Source organism: Mastomys coucha, unplaced genomic scaffold (genome assembly GCF_008632895.1).
Source record: "Mastomys coucha isolate ucsf_1 unplaced genomic scaffold, UCSF_Mcou_1 pScaffold1, whole genome shotgun sequence".
NCBI lineage: Eukaryota > Metazoa > Chordata > Mammalia > Rodentia > Muridae > Mastomys > Mastomys coucha.
The window spans coordinates 53,378,749-53,395,678 of NW_022196891.1; positions in this window are offsets into that span (position 1 = coordinate 53,378,749).

The window sequence follows — 16,930 nt, forward strand, 5'->3', positions numbered from 1 at the left end:
TTATAAACCAGCTTTGTGTGCCTGACACAGTCAAGTGCTGACTGACATGAGTCTGCAGGAAAGCATCAATGACCAATGCAGTTTGTAAACATTCTTCGTGAGACATGAGGGCCATTCTGCAGCTAAACATGCCTTAGTCATCTTCCCTTACATTTGCTTCTGTTTCATTTTTCTTGATGTTGTGGCAAATGGAATTTTTTCTAAATTTATTTTCAAATAATTTTTTCCTCGCATGTAGGAATGCAATTGACATTTGTGTGTTGTGGTTTGAATAGATATGCTCCCTATAGATTCATGTGTTTCAATGCTTGGCCCACAGGGAGTGGCACTGTTAGGAGGTGTGGCCTTGTTGGAAGAAGTGTGTCACTTGGGGGTGGGTTTTGAGGTGTCCTATGCTCAAGTTTCACCCAGTGTGGAATAGGAGAGCTCTCAGCTCCTCTAGCACCGTGCCTGCCTGCATGCTGTCGTTCTTCCTACCACGATGATAATGGACTGAACCTCTGAAACTGTAAATCAGCCCCAATTAAATGTTTGCCTTTATAAGAGTTGCCATGGTCATGGTGTCTCTTCACAGTAATTAAACCCTAACTGAGACATATGAGAATTTCTAGCCCTCAACTCTACATGGTTGAATGCCTTTTATATCCTGTTTGGAGCCATCAGCCTAGTGCTGAATGTAAGTTACACAGTTGTACATCTTTGCCTTGTTGCTGGCCTTAGGGGGTGTCAGTCCTTCACATTACTCACAATAAAACATTACTAGTGAATTTTTCATCACTTGATGAAGTTTTTCCTTCTATTAGTTTGTAGATGTGGTTTTTTGTTTTGTTTTGTTTGTAATGAAAGGGTGCTAGATTTTTGTCAAATGCATTTTTAAATATCTATTGGGATAATTATATTGTTTCCGAGTTGTTGCTTTAATGATTGCTGTTGGGGTTAAAATGACAACTTAAGCTAGTATAGTTCAGATTAGTGCCAATTTAATTTCAGTCACAGGATAGTTAATGTTATGTGTAAACTTCCCTGGGACATCGGGTGCTGTGTTAGTCACTTTTCTGTTGTTGTGATAACATACAGTGATAAATATCAACTTACATTTTATTTTGGTTTCTAACTCCAGAGGGCTAGGTATGCATTACAGCAGGAAAGGAATGTAGGGAAAGAGCAGATGCTGAGAGAACACATCTCCACCACACATAGGAAACAGAGGGCAAGAAGGAGATTGAGGTAAGGCTGTGAGTCAAAGCTCAAGGTGACTCCCTTCAGCAGGACCACACCTCCTAAAGGTTCCACAACCTCCCCACATGGTGCCACGTATTCAAAACCACAAACCTATAGGAACATTTCTCACTCGAATCACACAGGTGATTTACACCAGTATTCTGTTTCTATGAGGATACTTTTGGATGGCTTCAACTCTTTTTTTTTTAACTACCAAAATTATTTATTTTTTACTGATGCACGTCACTATGATTGTATCATTTGGTTTTTCCTTTTAAATATTCAATTCAAAGTTAAAGCTCATAGTGCAAAACTCCACAAGCTGTAACTACTACACATCACTTTTGGGTTCCACTGACGTCAGCCACGCACACCCTAAGACAGACTGCTGGGTTCCACTGACGTCAGCCACACAGCACACCCGAAGACAGACTGCTGGGTTCCACTGATGTCAGCCACGCACACCCGAAGACAGACTGCTGAGAAGGCAACAGCTACCAGGGCTGTAAATAAGGAGCACATGTGAACACAGCTGTGCCAAAGCCTTGGGACATTAGACATGTCTGATGGCACAGGAACACACCTGATGTTTCTCTCTGTAAGCTGCCTTCCACTGGTTTATGAAGCTGTAGCTTGATAATTCTTTTGGAAATGTTTTCCATTCCTTTGTGTTTGAAAACATACTTTAACATTTTTTTTTTTTACTTATTTTTATTTTATAGTTTGCTTGTATGGAGTCTGTGCACCATATGCATGCCTGGTATCCCCAGAGGCCTGAAGAGGGTGTTGGATCTCCAGATCTGGAATTACAGATGGTCATGAGCTGCCCTGTGGGTACTGGGAATTAAGCCCAGGTCCCAGGAGATACAGCCAGTGGCCCTAACCACTGATCTGTCTCCCCAGGCCCCAGTTAACACTCTTTTGAGTATAATGTTTGTCATGTCTTATCAGGACTCCAGAAAATCTGCCAGTCATATCTTCTTCAGCCTTTACTGCTTCAGCAACTTTGAAAAGCTTTTTAATAATCAGCGATAAAGCGTCCGGGTTAACTCATTGTTCACAAAGCTGCCCACGAGTGAGTTTCATAGCAAAACTCATAGTCAGAATCCTTGAAATCTTAGGCAGAGCTTTGATGGTCTTCTTCATTGCCTTCAGATTCATGGCTGCAGCAGCAGCTGCCAATGCCACTTCCCAGGAATCTGCAACCCCATACTACTGAGAGTGGCCAATGGAGGTGGGAGAGGGGCCCAGTCCTGAACTTGGCTTTCCCATTAGATCAGTAGTCTGAGAACATTGCCCTCCTGGAGGAGTGTCTCTAATGTAGGTGTGGCTCATTCAATCAGGTGGAGGCTTGACTATAACTAAAAGACTAACACTTTTCTAGCTAAATGGAACACAAATCAGCCAAGGGAACACTCAGAAGACACATTACCCTCATTAATGCGGACTGCAGGAAACTAGAGCAGTTGGGCAGAAATCCTAGTGTCCCACGAGAGAGAAAGGACTTTTGAAGGCATACTACATTTAAGGTCAGCCACTGCTCCAGTGTCTGGCTCTATAACACAGGCCTGGCCTCTGCTTCCTTGGCACAATCCCATCTTAGCAAGTGGGAAGGGCTTGTGAGGGACAGAGTGATGCTGGCTGTGACCCTCTCGCACAGACCTCTCAGCTGGAGAAGGAGGAAAGTTTTCAATAAAACAACATTTGAAGTTTCTATCTGACCTTGGATAAGACTTGCTGTTATCTAGAATAGAGAGATTATTTTAAAAGCAATGATAAGAATAAAAATGATAAGATCCAGGAAAGCTTGGGAAAGCTACAAATTTTATCCAAGTCTTAGGAAGAATATCCCCTGATAGCTAGTTTGTGGGACCATGTGTGAGAGATTGAAGGTTGCATCTAAAGAGACCACTATGTCCCCTTGGCTGTGTACTCTGGTGCTGGAAACACACAGCTCAGGCCAAGGCTATTTGAATAGATGAGGGGAGACATCCCCTCAGAAGAGGTATGTTATCCTGACATACACTGGACTGGGTTTTAAAAAAGATTATTACTATTATTTGTGTGTTGGGGGAGGCGTATTTGAGCCTATTCTTGAATGTGGAGGCCAGAAGAAGGCACTGAGCATCCTCCATCACTCTCTGCCTTTCCCTTTGAGGTACGGTCTCTCTCTGAACCTGGGGCTCACATTTTCTTGGCTAGGCTGGTAGACATCAATTCTTAGCCATCCTCATGTCCCAGCATCCCTCAGAGCTGAGGTAATAGACATGCATGGGACACCCAGTTGGATAGGTGTTGGGATCTGATCTGCCCAGGAAACACTCTCAACCATTGAACCATCTTTCCAGTCCTACACTGGACTTCTTACAAACTAAAGACTGGCATTTCCTGAGAAAGCTGTGTCAACTACCTCCGGTTTCTAGCCAGAGAGGAAGAAATCCCTGGGATGTTTACAGCGTTACAGAGAAAAGTAATGTTGTCTTAGTCTGGGTTTGTATCACCATGATGAAACACCAGGACCAAAAACAACTTGGGAAGGAAAGGGTTTATTTAGCTTAACTTCCACATCACACTGTTCATCACTGAAGGAAGTCATGCAGGAACTCAAACAGGGCAGGAACCTGGAGACAGGAGCTGATGCAGAGGCCATGGAAGAATGCTGCTTACTGGCTTGCTCCCCATGGCTTGCTCAACCTACTTTCTTATAGAACCCAGAACCCATAATGGGCTGGGCCCTCCCATTTTAATCACTAATTAAGATACTGCTCGACAGGTTTGCCTACAGCCCAATCTTATGGAAGCGTTTTCTCAACTGAGGTCCTCTCCAGCTTGTGTGAAGTTGAAATAGAAACTAGCCAGAGCAAATGCTCTGTGTACTTAACAGCTAACAGGCCACTTTCCTTGTTAATAGTCACATTTCCCCTGAGCATTACATTCTGCAGATGAAATGTTTCAGGATGTCATCAGTGAGATTGCTTTGGTTAAGTGACCTTTGCTGGTCGTTGTGGCTCATGCCTGTAGTTTCAGGCTTGGGAGGCTGAGGCAAGAGAATCTCCAAGACTTTGAGGCAAGCCTGAGCAACAAAGTGAGTTCTAGGCCACCCTGGGCTACAGAGTGACAACTTGTTTCAATACTAAAATTAACTAGTTTATTAAAAGTCAGAACTTTAATTCATTGTAGAAACTGCTGCATGTTGGGGAACAGCCACAATGGTTTCATACCCAAGAGTCCACAAAGGTAAAATCGCCTGATTTTCTCCCCTGAGACAAACGTTGGTGGATCCTTCGTGTGCTGAGGCAGAGTGGTTTTGGCAGCCAGCCTTCACCTTCGCCTCTTTACAGGCCACGGAACACTCACAGGAACAAAATCTCTAGACACTTCATTTCTCAAACTCTCTGTCTTCAGCATCTTGAATGTGATTCTTTCTGCCCATCTCCAGTGGGAAGGCAAGGCCGAGTCCTTGTCTGTCTAGCAGCACCTGGCCACTGTGGAGGGTGTGGTAGACTTTGCATGGTCTCTCAGCTGTGAGTCCAGCCCTCCTCTAACACCAGGGCTGCTGAGTTCACCCACAAGATGGCCTGTGTTTTCCTTTCTGCCCTGGGTAACAGAAACAACCAAGTCCCTACACTTCTACGTGCTATGTGCCAGAAGATGTCCCCGGACATGTCATGGGTATCAAAGCCTTAGTTCCTTCCTATCTCAGAGGTCAGTGCTGGGAAGAAACGAACATACATGATGGGTTTTTTTTGTTTTTCAGTTAAAGGGAATTTTTTTCAACTACAAATTAGATATTAACTGCCATTTTATTTTATTATTTTTTCCATTTATTTGTATGTTTGTGTGCATGAGTGCACAGAGCTATGGAACATTCGTGGAGGTCAGAGAACTTCCTGCATGACCAGCCAATTCTCTTCTCACACTATGTGGGTTGTACTAATTGAACATAGGTTGTCAGGATTGTGGCAAGCACCTTTACCCTCTGGCCACTGGAGCACTCACTTGTGTCTCTTCTTCTTGTGTTAAAATTTTTAATTTTCATTTTGTGCACATGGATACAATGAAGTATGATCATAAAGCTGCCATTTCAGCCACTGAGCCATCTCTCTAGCAGTACAGTAACTTTAAAAGAAACTTAAGATGGATGTTGAGATCTGTTTTAAGGATCTATGTGATTTAAAATGTTCTTACAAATTCCCAAGTCTTAGACATTCTGTTATAGCTTGCATGATCTGTGAAAACAGGAAGCCATACAGATACACTAACAGGTGCCTCATACGTTTTCCTTGAGTTGGAAGATGACCTCCCAGTTTCTGACTAGTCCAAGCTGGGAGCCCATCTGGAATTTGAGGGCAATGGAGATGAGAAAGGACCTCAAAGACCGCAAAGGTCTGCTTTCTACTCTATGTGTTTCAGCTGCCTTCTGCAAACTGCAATTATGTATCAAGATGGGAATTTCTCTAATCATACATCAGAAGCATGCAATGGTGCAGATAAGGTGGGTTAAGAATTCAAACAAAGCTTTTGAGTAAACATTATTCTGGCTGGAATGGCTTCCTGGACCTCTTGGGACTTTCTGGGGTAGGAAATGACTGTCAGCCGCAAATCTGCTTCTGGGCTCCACCTTCCCGCTGTCGTCACTGGAGACTGACACCAATGGCTTCATCACTTTAATTCATCTCCCCAGCTACTGCATCAGGGTCACACAGAGGTTAGAGCAGATGTGCTTCTTGCTGCTCCTGCTTAGTATTCAGGTTGCTTTTCTCTTGGGGGTTACCAAAGTAGGAAATAACTGAGAGGGAGATTAGAGGATATAGAGGATTGTGGCTTGTGCAGAGAATTCTAAATTTTATCAGACAAGACAGGAGCCTTGCCTCACCATAAGGTCCTTCTGTGTAGAAATTATCTCTGGCTCCTTAGCCTTGAAGTTCAGTGCAGGGTCTGGAACCAAGAAGATAAAAATGAGACTTGTTGTCATTTTTGCTGTCTGTGCTGGCTAATTTCATGACAACTTGACACAGGCTAGAGTCATCTGAAAGGAGGGAACCCCAACTGAGAAAGCGCCTCCATAAGACTGGGCTGTAGGCATACTTGAAAAGCATTTTCTTAAGTAGTGATTGATGGGGGTGGGTCTAACCCATGTGGGTGATGCCATCCTTGGCTAGTGCTCCTGGGTTCTGTAAGAGAGCAGGCTGGGCAAGCCAGTAAGCAGCACTGCTCAGTGACCTCTTTATCAGCTTCTGCCTCCACGTTCCTGTCCTACCTCCCTTCAGTGATGGATACTGACGTGGAAACACAAGGTAAATAAACCCTTGACTCCCCAACTTGCTTTTGTGTCATGGTGTTTCATCACAGCAATAGTAACCCTAACTAAGACAAATTGGTACCAAGGTAGTGGGGTGGATTCCACTGAGGGTGGAATCTGAGAAGTGTTTGCTCAGAGTCAACACACACACACACACACACACACACACACACACACGCATGTGTGCACACACATGTACACACACGTACACACACACAAGTTGTGTCCAGTGGTGGCCAAGGTTGTACCTTGTGGTGGTAGCCAAACATGGTAGTGTAAGAGTCTCCCAGGTCACCCTAGGTTTGAAGGCATGGAGAGAGGTCATGGAGAGCAGCTGAGGCTTGGTACTGTGTGAGGCCATTGGTGAAGGAGCAGCCATGGAGCAGTGGAAGTCTCAAGATCAAAGAGGTCGTGAGAAAAGCTAAGGCTTTGCACCATGTTAGAATCCAAGAACACTACTGATGGAAGGTCAGCTTTACAGTAGAAGGCATTTGGGGGATTTTGCTCATGGGGTGACCACCATGAACAGCAGCAGAGGAGTTTAGAAAGACCAGCCCTGTATGCTGCAGAGGGCAGAGCTGGAGACGTGAGCCAAGCTCCTTGGAGGAGCCCAGAAAATCATGAGTGAGTCTCAGACACTGGACACTGAGTTATTGACACTGTTGGAGTTGGAGTTTGCTCTCTTCAGACTGTGACTGTGCCTGGTTCTTCCCTCTTGCAGTAAGAAAGCATTTAGCTTAGTTTTTGAGTTTATAGGAGCCTACAATTGAGAGACTTTGAGTTTTTGAGATTTTGGATTTTATTTTTTTCTCTTATTAAAAATATATTTCCACATTATGTATCTGCATTATTTTTTCCTTTCCTCTGCTCCCCCCCCCAGTTCCCCTCCCCTCCCCCTCACATTCGGTCCACTCCCTTTCTGTCTCTTATTAGAAAACAAACAGGCTTCTATGGGATATACGATAGATAGTGATATATGATATGATATAACAAAAATTAACACAACAGAATTGGACAAAACAAACAGAAGGAAAAGAGCCCAAGAAAAGGCATAAGAATCAGAGACCCATTTATTCGCACACACAGGAACCCCATCTAAACATGAAAGTTGAAGCTGTAATACGCACCGACCCCTGCCACTCCCTGTAAGCCCTGTGTGTGCTGCACATTCTCCATGATTACATATGATGTTCGGCCATGTTGATCTAGAAGGCCGTATTTTTTTTTTTGGTATTTCTTATCTCCTCTGGCTCTTACAATCTTTCTGCCTCCTCTTCAGCAAGGTTTTCTGAGCCCCGAGGGAGGGAAGGGATTTGATGGAGACATCCCCCTTAGGGCTGGGAGTTCTAAGGTCTCTAACTCTCTGCACATTGCCTGGCTGTGGGTCTCTGTGTTTGTTTCCATCTGCTGCAGGAGGAAGCTTCTCTAATGATGACTGAGCGAGTCATTGATCTATGAGTGTAGCAGAATATCATTAGGACTCATTTTATTACAACTTTTTTTTTTTTTTTAAAAAAAAAAAGAACAGTAGTATTTGGTTCTACCCTACGTTCCTGAGCTACCTACTATCAGATTTTCGGCCACTCAAGCAGTGCCCAGTATGGGCTCCATTTTGTGGAGTTGCCTTGAGTCAAACCACACATCGGTTGGTCACTCCCACAAGCTTTGTGCCACCATTGCCCTAGTAACAAGAGACCAGACTCAGAAAGATAAACATGGTATGTATTTGCCTTGCAGGCAGGACACCGTTGCAGAGCAGAGAGTTTGTGGCTAGGTTGGTAGGTTCTCTTTCTGTTTTGGTAGCATGCAGAGTACCATCATGTCCCAAGGACTCTAGAGCACACGGGTGAAGGCTCATGTGGGGGTCAGCTCAACTTCTTTGTGTTCAATGAGTTGCATACTACAGAGCTGTAGTCCTAAAAACAGCTTGGCATTGGCACGAAGATAAAGATGATGGTTGATGGAATCTAATTGAAGACACAGACACAAATCCACGTATGGACACCCTTTTTTTTATGTTTATATATGTTCCTTGTATCTCTAATCTCTCCAGAACTTTTATCATGAAGGGTTGTTGGATTTTGTCAAAGGCCTTTCTGCATCTAATGAAATGATTGTGAGGTTTTTTTCTTTCAGTTTGTTTAACTGTTAGTGTCTTAGTTAGGGTTTCACTGCTGTGAACAGACACCATGACTAAAGCAACTCTTATAAGAGTTTAACATTTAATTGGGGCTGGCTTACAGGTTCAGAAGTTTCAGTCCATTATCATAAAGGTGGAAGCATGGCAGCATCCAGGCAGGCATGGTGCAGGAGGAGCTGAGAGTTCTATATCTTCATCTGAAGGCTGTTAGCAGAGTACTGACTTTCAAGGAGCTAAGAATGAGAATCTTAAATCCCATGCCCACAATGACACACTTCCTCCAACAAGGCCACACCTTCTAATAGTGCCACTCCCTGGGCCAAGCATATTCAAACCATCACAGTTAGCTTACATTTATCTGTTTACATATATTGAACCATCCCTAGATCTCTGGGATGAAGCCTACTTGATCATAGTGGATGATCTTTTTGATGTGTTTTAGGATTTAGTTTGCAAGCGTTTTTGAGTATTTTTGCATCTGTGTTCATAAGGGAAAATGGTCTGTAATTTTCTTTGTTCATTGGGTCTTTATGTGGCTTGGGTAGCAAGGTATTCATGGCCTTGTAATGAGGAATTGTAATGGCCTTGTTTTTGAGGAATCTTGGTTTCAGCTCTTTGAAAGTCTGGTAGAATTGCACTAAAACCATCTGGTCCTCCCTGGCTTTGTTTGTTTGTTTGTTGCTGTTGGGAGATTTTAGAATCCTCTTCTTTTTTACTAGGGTTTATAGGTCTATTTAAATCGCTTATCTGATTTTGATTTAACTTTGGTAGGTGGTACCTAATGAAAAAACTATCCATTTATTTTAGATTTTTCCAATTTGGTGGAGTATATCCTTTTCAAAGTATATCCTTATAATTCTCTGGATTTCCTTGGTATCTGCAGTTATATTCCCCTTTCACTTCTGATTTTGTTATTTTAGATATTCTTCCTCTGCCTTTTAGTTAATTTGAATAAGGGTTTTTTTAATCTTAGTTATTTATTGACTGTATTGATTTTTTGTTTGTTTCTATTTTGTTGACTTCAGTCCTGAGTTTGACTATTTCTTACCATCTACTCCTTTTGGAAGTATTGTCTTCTCTTTATTCTAGAGCTTTCTGGTGTGCTGTTGAGTTACTGAATAAGATCTCTACTTTTTTTTTTTTAATGCAGGCACTTAGTGCTGTGAACTTGCCTCTTAGAATTACCTTCATGCGTCCCATAAGTTTGAGTATGCTGTGTGTTCAGTTACATTCAGTTCTAGAAAAATCTTTCATTTCTTTCTTAATTTCTGTCTTGACCCATTTTTTACATGAGTTTGTAAGCTTTCTGTTGTGTCTGCTGTTGATGCTATTGAGCTTTTAGTCCATGGTGGTCAGATAGGATGCAGGGTGCTATTTCCATTTTTTTTTTTAAGATTTTTATTTATTTTATGTGTATGAATACACTGTAGCTGTACAGATGGCCATGAGCCATCCTGTGGCTGCTGGGAATTGAACTCAGGACCTCTGCTTGCATACATACATACATACATGCAAATATACATACAAATATACATACATACATATATATACATACATATGTATATATATATACATATATATATATATATATGTATATATATATATATATTTGTAAGAGTATCAGATCCACTGAAATTGGAGTTACAGACAGCCGTGAGCTGCTATGTGGGTGCTGGGAATTGAACTTGGGTCTTCTAGAAAAGCAACCAGTGCTCTTAACCCCTAAGCCATCTCTCCAGCCCAAGGGTCCTTTTTTACACTGAGATTATTTCAAGTAAATGGATCTAAGAAGCAAGCTGATGTAGACATTTTAATATCTGACTAAATAGAAGTTATATCAAAATTAATCTAAAGAGATAGTCAACGACACAACATATTGACTCTCACACACTGATAGTGGAGGTTCCAGGTAAAATACATGTCGAAGTACTAGGACCTGAGACAGGAAGAGGGATGGGCTGGGAGGGAGGCTGAGGGGTTCCACAGGAGGGAAGAAAGCAGGATCATCTTAATCCCCTGGGATTGGGGTCACAGAGTCAGCAGAGGCCACAGCAGATAGAAAGTCTACAGCTGGAGATGACAGCGGGAAACTGGGCCCAGAGAATGGAGAGAGAGGTGAGGATGTGCTGTCAGTCTGCTTTGCTGGCCAGAGTGGACTGCGGGTTCCCAGGGAATGCCCATTGGATTAGGGGCTTGGGAAAAAGCAAATGGGTTTGGAGGAGTTCTGTGTGATCCACTGGAAATGTAGGGGAGGTGGCTGCAGCAGGAGTTCTGCTCAGAGCTGGAGGTGAGACTGGGGATTAGATTTGGAGGCACTGAGGGAGAGGTGAAGGTCTACAGTCAACCTACCTTCTTCCTGGCCAGAGTGGCCTGTGGGTTCCCAGGGAGTGCCTGGGAGTTTGGATTTTTAAAAGTGATAATTTTTCTTTTTTCTTTTTTTCTTTTTTTTAAACAGAGACTGAACTTTCAAAGTGTGTGAATCAGTAAAAACTGTGGGACTTTTAAGGTTTTTAAAAATATTTATTTATCTTTATGTGCATTGGTGTTCTGCCTGCATGTCTGTGCAAAGGGTGTCAGATCCTCTGGAACTGAAGTTACAGACAATTGTAAGCTGCCCTGTGGGTCCTGGGAAATGAACTTAGGTCCTCTGGAAAAACAGCTCTTAACCACTGAGACATCTCTCCAGCCCCAACTTTTAAATTTTTAGTGTTTTATATTTATGATATTTATGAATCTGAGATCTGGGGAATGAACCAAAAAAGGAAAGGTTATGATTTAAAAAGTGTTGTGTGTCAACTGAGAGGAGGGAACTCCAGTTGGGAAATGTATCGGGTTGTGTTGAGTTATAGGCAAGGCAAATGAGTATTTTCTTAAGTAGTGATTGATGGGCTGGGCCATTGTGGCTTGCAAAGCCTTTCATGTAGGAGACAGCTGACCACAAATGCTATCCCACTTAGCTCTTACCTCCAGGCCGGCTCTCAGCCTCCATACCCTGCCTCATCTTGGTTGAAGGCCCTTGGCTGGTTCTCCTTTAAGTGAATGGTTATGAGCAATACCAGGATTGCTTGTTGCAATGCCAGCAATTGAAGGTTTGGAGCTGCCTCCCTGAGAACCCACCTCCTCTCTGCATCCCCTAACTCCTGGCCTATCCCAACACACGCTAGAAGAAGAACAGCTAAGGTGAAGGGCAAAGGTGGGAGCTACATATGAGGGTCGGCAAAAGGGCCACTGTAGGGGAGCAGAGTGGCAAGGGGAGGTGGTAGAGATGACATCAGAGAGGTAATGTGGAGGCATTTTATGTAGGAACTTGTAGTTAAGGTTGCCTGACCACCGTGGTGGGGAGTGGCCATATCAGATCTGTTTCAAACTGAGAGCCAGTAGGATTTCCTGACTGAATGGATGTTGGATGTTAGGCGTGGAAGTGAAGAGAGCCATAGTCTGTGGGGTTACAGAAAACTGTGCATGGCATAGTGAGGGATGCAGACAGGGTGGCTATCCTGAGTTTTAGATTTGCTAAGTATGAGATGTTTGGATAAGTTAGTAAAGAGATCAGCAGGCATTTAAGGCTGTTTGGGACAGCGATCTTGGTTGGTTTTTTTTTCAAAGGCAACAGTTCTCAGCTTAGGGACCACGATTAAAGCCAGAGCCTGGAGGATCTTGCTGAGGTGCCCTCTAGCATTAAGGAGAGGAAAAGAGGACTTTGAAAGATGCTAGAATGGGGCTGGCGAGATGGCTCAGCAGGTAAGAGTACCAACTGCTCCTCCGAAGGTCCTGGGTTCAAATCCCAGATCTGACACCCTTTTATGGTGCTGTCTGAAGACAGCTATCACACCAGAGCGAGTGGCCTGGAGCAAGTGGAGCTGTCCTGAGTTCAGTTCCCAGCAGCCACGTGGTGGTTTACAACCACTCATAATGAGATCTGACACCCTCTTCTGGTGCATCTGAAGACAGCTACAGTGTATTTAGATATAATAATAAATAAATCTTTGGGCTCAGAGTGAGCAGAGGTCCTGAATGCAAGTCGCAGCAACCACATGATGACTCGAAACCATCTGTACAGCTACACTCATATACATAAAGTAAATAAGTCTTTTTTTTTTTTTTTGAAAAAGAAAGAAAGATGCTAGGGGAGCAAGAGAAGAAACTAAAGGTGGAAGTGAGGTCCTGAAAAAGAAAAGTATCAGGAGGAAGTGTGATCAAGCAGGTCATATGCTGACAGGAAGGGCTGGAAGACAGGGTTGGAGATGGGGGTCCTGACTGGTAGGTTGGGTGATCTGGCAATCTCCAGAGACCTTGGCCAACACAGTTTTGGTAGTGTCATGGGTGATATTGGAAGGGTGTAAAGGGGGAACTGGAGAAGCATAGAGAACGTGGAACTGGCTGAAGAAATGCCACCTGTTTGGGTCCTACTTTCTGAATGTGACTCCTGGGTTGAGAGTATTCACCTTTCAGATGTCCAAGTCACCTATAAAAATGGAACTGTAGTAAAAGTGTTGGGAAGATCAAAAACATAGAAAGTATGTCAATTGTGATGGTTCATACTGCCAGCGTGGCAGGATCTAGAATCATCTGGTATTATGAGTACTGGGCATGCCTGCAGGGCCATCCTTGATTACAGCAACTGAAGAAAGCAGACCTGCCCTGAATGTAGAGGCACCTTTCAGTGGCAGCCTAGTCTGATGGGTAGACTTTGTGGGCTTTTTCCTTCTTGCCTTCCCATTGCCCATTATCCTATCGTTTCTGCCCGCACTGCTGCCTCCATTCTCCTTGGACACTAGAGCCCAGCATCTTCAGCCATCCTCTGTAGTCTGAAGACCTGATGGCTCCCCGGAATACAGCTTCATAGAGCAAGCAGTTACCAGATTCTCATTCTTTCCAACGTGAAGAGAGCCATTGCTGAAATACCCAGATCATACAGGTAAGCCAGCATAACTTCCCTTTCTGGATATATCCTATTGACTATGTTCCTCTGGAGGACTCTAATAAAGTTATGTAATAAGTGCCTAGTAAAGAGATATTAACCTCACTATGACACAGTATTAATTTCTACCACATTTGGGTAAGATCTTAACTCTCGTGCCTCGGCTGTCTTACACTATAACATATAGTAACATGTGGTCATTGTCTGTCTGCCTTATACTGTAACGTGGTAACTGTCCGCTTTATACTGTAACATAATGTAACATGTGGTCATTGTTGGAACTGGGTTTTGCCTTTCTCTTGCTGATAGGTAGCACTTGAGGACAAGTGCTAGATCCTCTATCACACAATACAGAGTCCCCGCGGGTTCTCCTAGCTGATCTAAGAAAAACCTTCCCCAAGAACTGTACAAAGAAACACCACAAAGTAAGGACCGTCCTTCCCCGAGACCCTCGGCTACTTCATATATGCAAAGTATGTGTTCTACATGTAGCTTGTATTCTCAGCCTAAGAAAATCCTTTTAGAGATTCACAGGCATACCTAAACTGTAAGAATTTTATGTTCTCCCTGTACCAGAATCCTACGATGTCCCAGCCTGAGTCCTAACAGAAGATGGCCATAGATTTTCTTTTCCTCAGAATTGTTCCACTGAGCTATCTTGATTACTGTTTACAATTTCCAAATGTAACTACAGCCTTGTTGGGGTTTTCCCACTTCTTCCAAGAAATAAACTCACAGCTTTAATGCTGCAAAAGAGGAATGCTCTGGCTATTTTGCATAGGGTAAAATTAGAAAATAAATTGAAACCGTGGGAAGATCACCCCATGAGAATTACCCTAAAGCTCTATTCCCAAAGAACTCACTTGGAAGTCTATTTTTCCAGGTTAAAAATGAATGGTTGGACTAGACGAGCTTCAAGCTGCATGCTAAATTCGGATTTTTACAGTGCAATGAAATAACACAAGTTTGAGGTGCGGCCCTGCACTTGTCCTCGAGCGCCACCTAGCAGCAAGAAACGAAAAACCCAGTCTCGGAAAGGCTCCACTTGACCCTTAGAGGGAAACAAGCCATAATTTGGTTGGTCCACTCACAAAGTCTGCTCTTAGAAGGAATTCAGTGAATTCTTGGGCTTACAATCGCCACACTGAAGTCCAGAAAGATCCTTAAAAGCCGCTTCTAACCCCTCTCTTAAGTTTGAAGGTTTCATGACGAGCATAGGGAGGCATGACTATAACTCTCTTGTATATATGTTTAGCATTCTGCATAGTAGCTATCAGTCCGATGCTCCTTAGAACTACATGGAACCAGTAAAATCAGAATCTCTGTGGATGTGGCCCAAGTGGAGAAGTTAATATATAAAAATGTAAAAGGCGGGCTGGGGAGATGGCTCAGCGGATAATAGCACTGACTGCTCTTCTGAAGGTCCTGAGTTCTGATCCCAGCAACCACATGGTGGCTCACAACCACCCATAATGAGATCTGACGCCCTCTTCTGGTGCGTCTGAAGACAGCTACAGTGAATTACACAGGAACGAGTGGGGCCGGAGCAGGCAGGGCTGGCAGAGGTCCTGAGTTCAATTCCCAGCAGCCACACACATGATGGCTCACAGTCATCTGTACAACTACAGTGTATTCATACACATAAAATAAATAAAAAATAAATCTTTAGAAAAAGAAATGAACATTTATTGAGGATCTATAAAAAAAATGTAAAAGGCATGTATATTGATGGGATACTTTCCATGTAACATTCAGTACAAGTATATCTGTGCATCTCCTCAAATACTGGCCTGAAGGTCCTCTTGGTCTTGAACTTGTGAGTTCAAGCTACCCTGCCATTTCAGCCCTTGGCTACAGCCACAAGCCCCCATACCCAGCCAGTTTCAATCTTTATGGTGTGTATGCACCACATTTGCTGATCAATACATTTTTTCTCTCTCCTATTTCTTGGTTACTGTGAAGAACTCTTCAATGAATGCACAATGCTGACGTCTCTCCCACATACCGACTTTATCTCCTTTGAATTCACATGCAGCAGTGAATTGCTAACATATGCAGGGCTTAACGGGCAATCCTAGTAGGAATATGAAAGACTTTGTTGCTGAGAGTGACTTGAACTGTGGAGACCTGGCCCAAGAGGTTTCAGTGGAGAAGAATTTCAGTGTGTGGCCTCGAGACTGTTTTTGTTATATTTTGGTAAAGAATGTGGCTGCTTTTTGCCCTTGTCTGAGAGTCTACCTGAGGTAAACTACCTAAGTTAAAGGGATTTATATTAATTGCACTGACAAAGGAAGTCTCAAAAAAGCCCAACAGAGATTTTGTTTTCTGGTTAAATCTCATGAAGAGCATTTTGAACAAGTGTAGCAAGTTTAGAAAGGAAAAACATAAGATGTATGGTTCAAGTAATAATAAAGGGGCACCAGGAAATAAAATGGAGCTGAATCCTATGTTCCAGGAGATAAAGAGATTAAGGGAGTAGTAATCTCAGGGCAAGATCCCACCCACCTAAGCTTATTGTTTGTGTTTGCAGTTGAACAAGGAATAGTTTGGATTTTTAATTTGGAATGCGCAACAATTCAGAAATGGAGGGCACACTGATCTTGGGGCTGAAAGACACAGGCTTTTGATCTGGATCTTGAGGAACAGTGGCCGTGAAAAGCTTAGGCCCAGGCATGGTGGTACATACCTGTACTCCCATGAAAAGCTTAGGCCTAGGCATGGTGGTACATACCTGTACTCCCATGAAAAGCTTAGGCCTAGGCATGGTGGTACACACCTTTACTCTCAAGAGACAAAGCCAAGCAGATCTCTTGAGTTCATGGCCATCTTGGGACAGAACAAGTTCCACATAGAGAAAAAGCTTATATCCAGGTATGGTAGTATGAGACTTTAATCCCAGCATTCAGGAGACAGAGCCATGCAGATCTCTGAATTCAAGGTCAATCTAGAGAGCAAGTTCCAGGACAGCCAAGCTTAGGCAGTGAGGGAGTTGGAAATAGAAAGCTGCTAATAGAATAAGGGAGAATATGTTTAAGCCCCAGCAAGCAGCTCCAGTCATGTGATTCTGGTTTAAGAGTTCAGAATAGAAGGGATTACTAGGATAATTGATGCTGGTGAGCTAGAGCTAAGAAATTAGCGGTGATTAAGAAGAGACCAGCATCACTGAGGTGAAATCTTCTGAGAAGTGTTTTCTGAGAGCACAAAGAAGTGTTGTGCCACGCCCACTCATTTACTCCAGTAAAATCCGTAATATGGGGGTGGGGTGGGGTGGGGTGGGGGTAAAAGCCTGATTAAGGATTAGAGGCGTTATGACTTCAAAGGGAGTCTGTGCCTCCTGGATATTCAG